General features: G+C 40.0%; 1 pseudogene; it reads left to right on the top strand.

Annotated features, from left to right (window-relative positions):
• LOC107680782 (histone-lysine N-methyltransferase setd3-like) overlaps positions 1-9,065 on the top strand; it is a 28,284-nt pseudogene that overhangs the window by 14,068 nt on the left and 5,151 nt on the right.

Genomic DNA, 9,065 nt, shown 5'->3' on the forward strand with positions numbered 1-9,065 from the left:
TATATATATATATATATATATATATATATATATATAATTTTAATGTAGTTTAAGTTTAGTCATTTTATGTGATTCTAGTACTTCAGCCTATTTCAGTGAGTTGCCAAGGCAACATTTCTAAATGTTTGTTTTATCTAATTGTTTTCTTTGATTTCAGCTTTATTTCAATTGCCGAAAAATAATTTTAATAGTTTTAGTTAACAATAACAACACTAGTAAAAAAAGAACACAAATTACGATGACCTGATATGAACTCCTTTATGCAGGGGTTCCTTTTTGCCTTTATGACTTGTGTTGCAGTCTTGGGCTTTCAAACATACCAAGCTTGCTGCTCAATTAAACACACATCCACATCAAAACCTAGTGTGAAAGTGAAATGTAGTGAACTTTAGTTGTGTTTTAATGTCTAGAAATCATTTGCAGACAGAACCCTAAATTCACCTTTTTTTCACAGGGCAACTGTACAGTCAGGACCGGATCCTTCAGGCCATGGGCAATGTGACTCTGGCTCTACACTTGCTGTGTGAACGGGCCAATCCCAGCTCACCTTGGCTGCCCTACATCAAGACCCTGCCTGCTGACTACGACACACCCCTGTACTTTGAAGAGTATGAAGTGCGCCACCTGCTGGCCACACAAGCCATACAGGACGTACTCAGTCAATACAAAAACACAGCGCGGCAGTATGCCTACTTCTACAAAGTCATCCACGTAAGTCACACAGCTGCTCTCTTAATTGTCTGTTTATTTGTGTGTAAATGTTTTAAAGCTAAAATCAGTTACTATTGCATTCTGCATACTGTTTTACATATTTTTACCTTTTTCCAGACAATATAACTTCAGGGCTTAATATAGGCACCTAGTCTCACTTTTCAGCTACGGATGTCCCTGAATACACCACAAAAGTACAAACTTTCTTCAGTTAATTCATAGAGTTGTGCTCATACATATGGCAGTTTTGATGAATGCGGTGAGTGATAGCCCTATCTGTGTCTTATACATGGACTGCCAGCCGTTTGAGTGCAGGGCTCTTTAAGCAATCAGCACCACAAGTTATTCAGACTCTCTAGCCACATGAATAGCTGTCCTTTGCACTGCTGTCTGCTGAGGTGAGGAAATCCAGTTTTAAAAGGATCCCTGCCGTTGAAGGCACATTGGAGATGGGTAAAAGGAGCTTTATAATGCCCTCTTGCACCCAATTTCAGGGCCCCTGATAAGCTGCCATTGACATGGCTCAAAGATGGTGTCGCAGTGGCAAACTTTGGCCAGCAGGGGGAGATGTTTATCCTTTAATGTAGTGTTGAAAGCAAAATATGAATGAGCATGAATTAGTTTGCTTTTAAATAACAACGTTCACGTCCAAAAGTTTTAGATTTTGGTGTTAGAAAAGACTATGAAATGCCAAATGGTGTGATACTTTTTGCTCTGTTTCAATAAGGAATAAAATTAATTTACTTAGACTAAGAACAGAATATCTTATTGTCACTGCAAAAGTAAAGACATCTGCTTGTTTCCACCATTCAAACTAAATAATAATCAGAAATGACTGCTTTTACCTAAGTCGAGTGAAGCATCTGTGCTTAATATTCAGTGGTAGCCTAACCTCTTAAGTTTTAGAACATGTTATTTCCACTTTGGTTACAAAGAGTGCATTATATTACCATAAAATGTAATTTCAGTGTTGTGATGAAAATCTTGAATATGCAGATTTATGATTATTAAATGACACATTGAGATGGCAGTTCATTTCAGTGTGACTGAAGCTGTCCAATAAATTTTATCCCGTTTCTTGGACCTCCTCTTGGCTATTAAGGAAGCAATAATATGCTCTTCCAGTTCTCCCCAATTTTTATTCAAAATCTCTGCCGGTACATTTAGTTTCTTTCATTAGATGACTGTCAATTAGGGAAAAGAAACTAATATTTCCCATTACTGTCAAGATAAGGCATCAAATATTCATGCAAATAGTTAATGTATTTGTCATTTTGTCTGCAAATCTGCTGACGTTTTCTTTATTAAATGTTTTCTAGTTTATAAAAGGGGGTTGGAGTGTAATTAGGAGCGGTATTATTGTTTCTCGTACTCTGTTAATAACTTTAATCAAGTGTATTTATACCGTTTTCTATACAGCGACAGAGACAAATAACAGGAAACACAATAAACTGGAATATATGCATCTGCTACTTTAAGCCCTTGGCATCAGTCATCAAAAATTTTATCAATTTGCATATGCAGTGAACGTTTCATTGTCCATTAGGTGGCAGAAGTGAGTTAAGCTTCAAATGAAACATTACTTCCTCTGAAACTCCGAACTTGGTTAAAGTTTGTATTGCTAAAATAAAGCTGGAGGACCGCATGACCTACTGGCGTAATGATCACACCGTGCAAATCTTTTAATGAACAGAAAGATTCATTCTGTGTGCGTTCAGGCAGGATTTCGGAGTGAAATGAACATATAACTTTTTTTTTTTTGCTCATCTGAAGTTCTGTTTTTTTTTTCTAGAGAGGTTCAGTTGAGGGGTAGGGTTGTCTTGCTGGCCCTTCGGTGAGTGTCCTGTCCGCTACTCTCCTCTAGGCTCTTCAGGTTGGGAGCCAGTGTCACTGTAATGACTACTGTCAATGTCAGCCTCCCTTCTGAGGCGGCCGCAGATGACCGGGCTGGAAAATTAGGTTGTCACATTGGCTTTGAATTGAATTGACCTGATTGTACCTTCCACACATGACTGACAACCCCAGCCCCCCCTTCTTCTCCCACCGCCTGCTTTATCTGGTCCCTGCCTCCCCCCTCCTCTCTGCTTCTCCTCGGGAAGAACTGAGAAAGCAAGGCCCTTCACCTGCTGGAATTGAGGAGCTTTTTATATATATATTTGACTGCGTGAAGAGGGGATAGGCTGTTGTCAACGCCGGGTGCCCTCCGAGGAGTATCCAAGCACATCCCGTGTCCGCGGGGGACCAATGATAGCCGCGCCTTTCTCACTGGGGCTGGATGCTTGTGTGTGTGTGTGTGTGTGGGGGAGGTGAACCTCATAAGGTGACCCCGGTATGCAGCGAATGCAAAATAACCTTGCTGTGCTGCATCTGCCGCTGTTGATGAGAAATGAACAGGGTCCCAGTGGTATACTCTCATCTCACCCCCTCTCTCTGCACCTGGGAAGATATCTGTCTGACCTTCCTGATGCAGCTCAGAAAATGAAAGAGTTTGCAACGTTGAATGACGCCGTAGGCATGCGTTCGTTTCATCATTTTTAGCAATTAAATTAAGTGCACAAATTCTAATGTTGAATAGTCGACATAATGAAAGTAAGGAGTAAAATCAATCCCGTTTGAACCTCAACATGTGCACGGATGACGAGCTCTCTAATGCCGGCCAGTGCGGCGGATGCGGTGCTTGGGGATCTCGGCTCCAGAAAGACCTCCTGGAGGCCACCGGCCAATTAGCCGCGTTTCCCGCCGTCCTCGTTAAGGAGAGCAGGCGCTCGTGGTTGGAGCTTTTGTTTTCTAATTGATTTACAGGGCCGTTCCCCCTCGTCTCTCTCTGAGCCATGGTGCCATTGTGGCACATGATGAATTACCTCTCTCTGGTGATGCTAATGCATCACAAGCCGAACCTGCAGCGGTGCAGCTGCCCTTCATCTCCAAAAACTACACCTCATCAAACGTGCCGTCTAAAACTACCTCTGTTTCGTCTCAAACTACCTCTGTATGTGCGCACATCCTATATTTTTAGGATTAAATATCCTAACCCTCAGCGCTCTGAGGGATCCAGGCAGACTTCTTCATGGCTTTTCTGCAGCCAGGTTCGCCCTTCCCCCTTATCACTCTGTTCAACTAATTATTGCCTTAATTGAATCTATTAAGGTACTTGGGCACTCAAGTATTCAGCTCTCAGAGAGCTGAAAATATCATTAACGATACTTTAACCCTTTTCAGTTGGCCTATAATGGTTACTGATGCTCAAAGATGCTTTTTTTTCATCTTTGTTTAGCTGGCTTCAGCACATCTTCCTGCAGGAAATCTGGAGAACTACTTGAGTCTCTGGAGATTTGCCCTATTACTTCCATCAAAACCTGTATTATGCTTTTTTTACCCCCTCCCATCCTTACATTAACCATTTCCCTTCATCTGCAGTGAGGCTCAAACCCAAGACACTGAATTCTTACTCGTTGGCTTTACCCAGCACTTATCTTTTAATGTTGTCCATCACCCTACGTGAACGCTGCTACCAAGTCGGCCTGTTCCCAGAATTGGGGTTAAACTGAAAGGAAGTGGTCAGGCTTTGCTCTGTTATTATATCATGCTTTGCGAATTCACAGCTGACCTGTAGACCTTCATCCTCCTGAGCGTGTTAGACCTTTGCCTGGTTGCACACAGTGGGGACAGTTGAAATACAAGTTCTTATGCTCTGCTGTAGGGCTAGAGCAATGTCAAAACTGGACTGTACTCTGCTCACACACTGAGTCACTGGCAAAGATATGATGTGGCCACACGGTAGGTATCACTGTCTTCACTAAGTGTGTGTGGGTTCTAGAGCAGCGAGGGGGAATACAGGGCTCAATTAGTGTTAGGGAAATTGATTATTGGGGAGAGACGTGGAAGGTAAAAGTTAGCCACTACTTCTGAGCGCTTGTATGCTTCTATTCCTCAGTTTGCGAGCCTAATGGTGCAACTTGGTTGACAGAAGGAGTTTGCGCCCCTTTCCAGTAAGCACACGTACAACATCTGAGAAGGATCACATTTCCTGGAAATGTTTGCGTTGTATTTGAAAGGATCCTTTAACAAAAAAAAAGGCAATTAACTCACCTTGTTGTCATTCCAACAAACCCATACAAACCTGTATGACTTTCTTCCATGGAACTCAAACGGAGATGTTTTGCTGAGTGTTAATGCTGCTCTTTTCCATACAACAAAAGCTTATAGCATGAATTTATAAGCACCATAAAAGAAGTCTTCTGATGTCGTGCAATAATGACGAACTTTATAATTTTTATCGCTATTCACTTGAATTTTTTATACTATTTAAGTTTAATTAGCCTTGATCGGTTGCAGAAGGAATTTCCAATTATTTTATTTTATTTATTTATTTTTTTGTCTGCTGAACCTTTTCGACCTAAAATTTTAATACTTCATATTTCATTAATTTCACAAAATATTCACATGTTCCCGGTTTGGTTAATGGTCACATGACATGCAGGTAAACTAATAAAATATTTCATTTTGTTTAGAAAGTATTTTGTTTTCATTTTTACAATTTAAAAAAATATATATTTTCATCAAGCCTTGGTCAGATGTTTGTCATTTGTGTCAAAACATCTGAAAAAACTGAATTATATTTTCAAACATTTACAGGATGTTGATTTTACTTTCTGTTTAACTGTTTAGGGCTTAGCAATGTTGATGAGCAGAACTCTTTAAAAAAAACTTCTTAGAGTTGAAAACCCTAATGTCGAAGAGATGTTTTTATTAAAGGGGTCATATGATGCGATTTCAATTTTTCCTTTCTCTTTGGAGTGTTACAAGCTCCTGGTGCATAAAGAAGCCCTTTAAGGAAGTTATTTTGTATTCACATCTGTAAGTGATTTATGTAATTTGAAGTCTGCCAAGTTCATTTTTTCTTTTATGTTGTTTTGGTTCCAGTGTCTGTTGGGCAATTTTATCACTTGTTCTGTGTGATGGACTGATCACCTGAGTCGTGATTATGATATTCGAGCACAAGCTTTTTGATATATTGTGTTATATACATATCAGCACCATTAAGGTTTGCACGGTACCTCATTGTGGAGTACAGTGCTTCATTTCACAGGACAAGTGCCACACACACAGCCGTGAGAGCACCTGTGGGGGAAAAGAATATCCTTCACTCTCAGCTTCATACCTACGTCTATTTTTATGGCTCATTTTGCATGTTCGGGAGGTTGCTACGGGCCGGCTGAATTAGACCCTGGCATTCTTTGCTCCCTACTTTTTTTTTTCTTTCTATGGGATTGTAGCTTTTTTTTTCCCTCTCCATGACACCCGCTGCAAATGAGCCCTTGGAGGGAGCGAGTCTGTGGCTTTAAATGTAGATTTCTGTGGCACCAGTGGCTCTCTGTCGCACAAATTGATGAAGCAGATTTATGACGGCTGCTGGGCACAACAAATTAAGTTGACAGTGATGTATGGGGGGCTAATGCCACCATGATCCTTGCATAGCACCACTGGACGCTCTCTGCCTGGCTACACTCTTGTTAGGATCTGTTAGGCAGCCACATAATGAAATTCCACTGACTGATTTGTGTGTTTTTTTTTTTTTCTTGCTCTCTTTCCTCCTTTCCCCCTCTACCTCCATATCTCCTTCTCTCTTGTCCTTTACTCTCTATTTTCTCCTTTTTCCTTCACTCCACTCTCTGTGTTCTTCATTTTCAATTCCCAGACTCATCCGAACGCCAGCAAACTGCCCTTGAAGGATGCTTTTACCTTTGATGACTACAGGTTGGTTGAAATGTCCTACCATGTTAAAAAAAGTGGAAATTCTCTTCCCTGCTGAGGTTCAAAAAAAGAAAAGAGCAGGAAGATGAGATGTAGGTTGGTTGTAGGGCTACGCGATGGCCTTTAAAAATGAGGTGTTTGTTCTCATTGTTCTTTCATTGGCACCAAATTATCTGTGAAGGAATAATTTATCATTGGTCCCCTTTCATCTTCAGATTGTTGAATATGATGCAAGTCTGAGCTCCCGTTGGGTAATGTGTGAAGAGAATAGAATTGCGTCTTGTCACTGCTAATGTTGTCTTCGGTGGACTTCATGAAGTTTCTTTTAATAAATTTTTACCATGAAGATTCGAGTGAACTGTTTTTGCAGTTAGTGTCCATACATGTTCTGGGTGGACTGGGAAGGGAATTTTGTGTTGGATCTATATTAAACTCTGATTTCAGAAGAGCAAGAGAAATCCTGTTTTCCATTCTATTCCCCTTTAGTGTTAGCAGACAATACTTTGAAATGGTCCAGAAATTACCCATTATTTTGGACGTGTTCTGTGTCTGTAACAAGTATTGAACCAGTTTTGAATCTGTAATGAAGCAATGCCATTTGTTTGTCAGGTGGGCAGTGTCCTCTGTGATGACCCGTCAGAACCAGATTCCTACAACAGACGGAAGTCGGGTCACACTGGCCCTCATCCCTCTCTGGGACATGTGCAACCACACCAATGGCCTGGTGAGTCTTCAGTGCTGCTTTCAAAATGAATACAGAACTCCCCATCAAAAATCATTTATGGGTAGCAAGAAGCTTTTGCAACCAATTCAGTTTAACCATTTTATATAAATTCCTCCATGACATGGATGTTTACAGTGTTTTCACTTGTATTGCAGTCAAGTACAGGAAAAAAACATTTTCTTTTAAGGAATGCGGGAGCGTCTAATGTGATTTTTCGGTAGATTATGGCTTCATCCCAAGGGATCTTTTATATTTATTTGGATAATGTGTCTTTGATTGCGCTCTGTAGCTGTTGCCAGAGAGCAATATATCGCCTCTGTTCATATGATTCTGTAATGCACTTATATCCTAAAACGAAGTTTTGTTTCAAATTATCATGTGCATTGAAAATCATGGTCATTAAAATGTGTAATGAAATGGTTTTCCCGTAATCCCCTGGTTAAGATTTAATAAAAACATTTTGTATGTTTTGTAGCAGTGTTTTTGTGGACAATTTACTCAGATTATTTGATTTAGTTGATTTGTGAAGATTTTAATAGTGAAGGATTGTATTTGTTAAGATGTGTTATTTTAATGGGCTGCCTCTATAACTATTAATAAGTGGCATTTATTTGTTGGATTTGTGGTTCCTAAATGTTTATATTTAACATTTTAAAGCTTTTATACATGTTAAATGCTGACTATTTATGCCTGATATTAACATGAGATCTGATGACAAATGGATAGTGCTAAAGTGTAAATGGGGTCCAAAATGTTTCAATCACTCATATTACGTTCAGGGAACACTTCTCATCTCATTTGTAAGTTTAAACACTATTGGGTTTTGTGACAACACTCAAGAATAATTGCCAACAGAAAAATTAACAAGGCCAACACTGGAACTGATAAAATTGGATTCAATTTTTTTTGTCGTAATTGTTTTTTGATATTGATATTTGATGTTTTCACTGGATAGATTTTTAAAGGCTCTATTAGTTTATTATTTTATTTCAAATAAAATAATGGGGACAATTAATGAAAAAGCCTACAGTAAGCCTTGAACTTTTGTGCTATTGTACTGCTTAATTATTGAAGCTTATTTTAAATTTGTTGGCGTAAAAAAAAAAAAAAAAGTACACTACCACTCAAATGTTTGGGGTAACATTTATTATTATCACCAATGTTGAAAACAGTTGCTTAATGTCTGTAAAATCTGAGAAATGTTTGTTTTCCCTTTTTCCCTGAATCAATAAAATATACCTCAGGAGTATATTAAGTGATTCAAATATTAACAAAACCTTTTCTGTTCTAGATTACGACTGGCTACAATCTAGAGGATGACCGATGCGAATGTGTGGCTCTCAAAGATTACAAAGAGGCTGAACAGGTGAGTCTTACAACACCATCTTAAGATCACAGTTAGTGTGACCATTAGTCTTTACAGCAGGATATCTCAGATAATATCACATCTGCCCATGTGATTGACAAAGTCAGCGGGTGGATTTCGTGCCATGCTCTGTCCACATAATGCACTTGTACGTTTTCAATTTCCATTCGCTCACTTTCACCTCGGCGCTGTTGCTCTATGCTTGTGCTTCCGTGATGCATTTATCAGCCAGCAGCCATTAAGGAGGCCTGGGGGTAATATCAGAGCGGAGGCATTCAGATCCAGCTATGGGGAGAGCGGATACGCGGGGCACACAGTGACAGGCCAGGTATACACCCCCACCCCCCCTCCAGAATGTGAATTATTTGATAAGATTCGCAGAGACAGCCAGTGGAAGAAGAAAGAGAATGCGGGGGCCGGCGTGTGGGACTCGGACAAGCGTTGGGGGGAGTAGGAGGGGCCGTTTCGGGAGCGTCACTCCATACAGAGTCGTTTGATCCCTGATTCCTG

Source organism: Sinocyclocheilus anshuiensis, unplaced genomic scaffold (assembly GCF_001515605.1).
Source record: "Sinocyclocheilus anshuiensis isolate Anshui unplaced genomic scaffold, SAMN03320099.WGS_v1.1 scaffold869, whole genome shotgun sequence".
Taxonomy (NCBI): Eukaryota; Metazoa; Chordata; class Actinopteri; order Cypriniformes; family Cyprinidae; genus Sinocyclocheilus; species Sinocyclocheilus anshuiensis.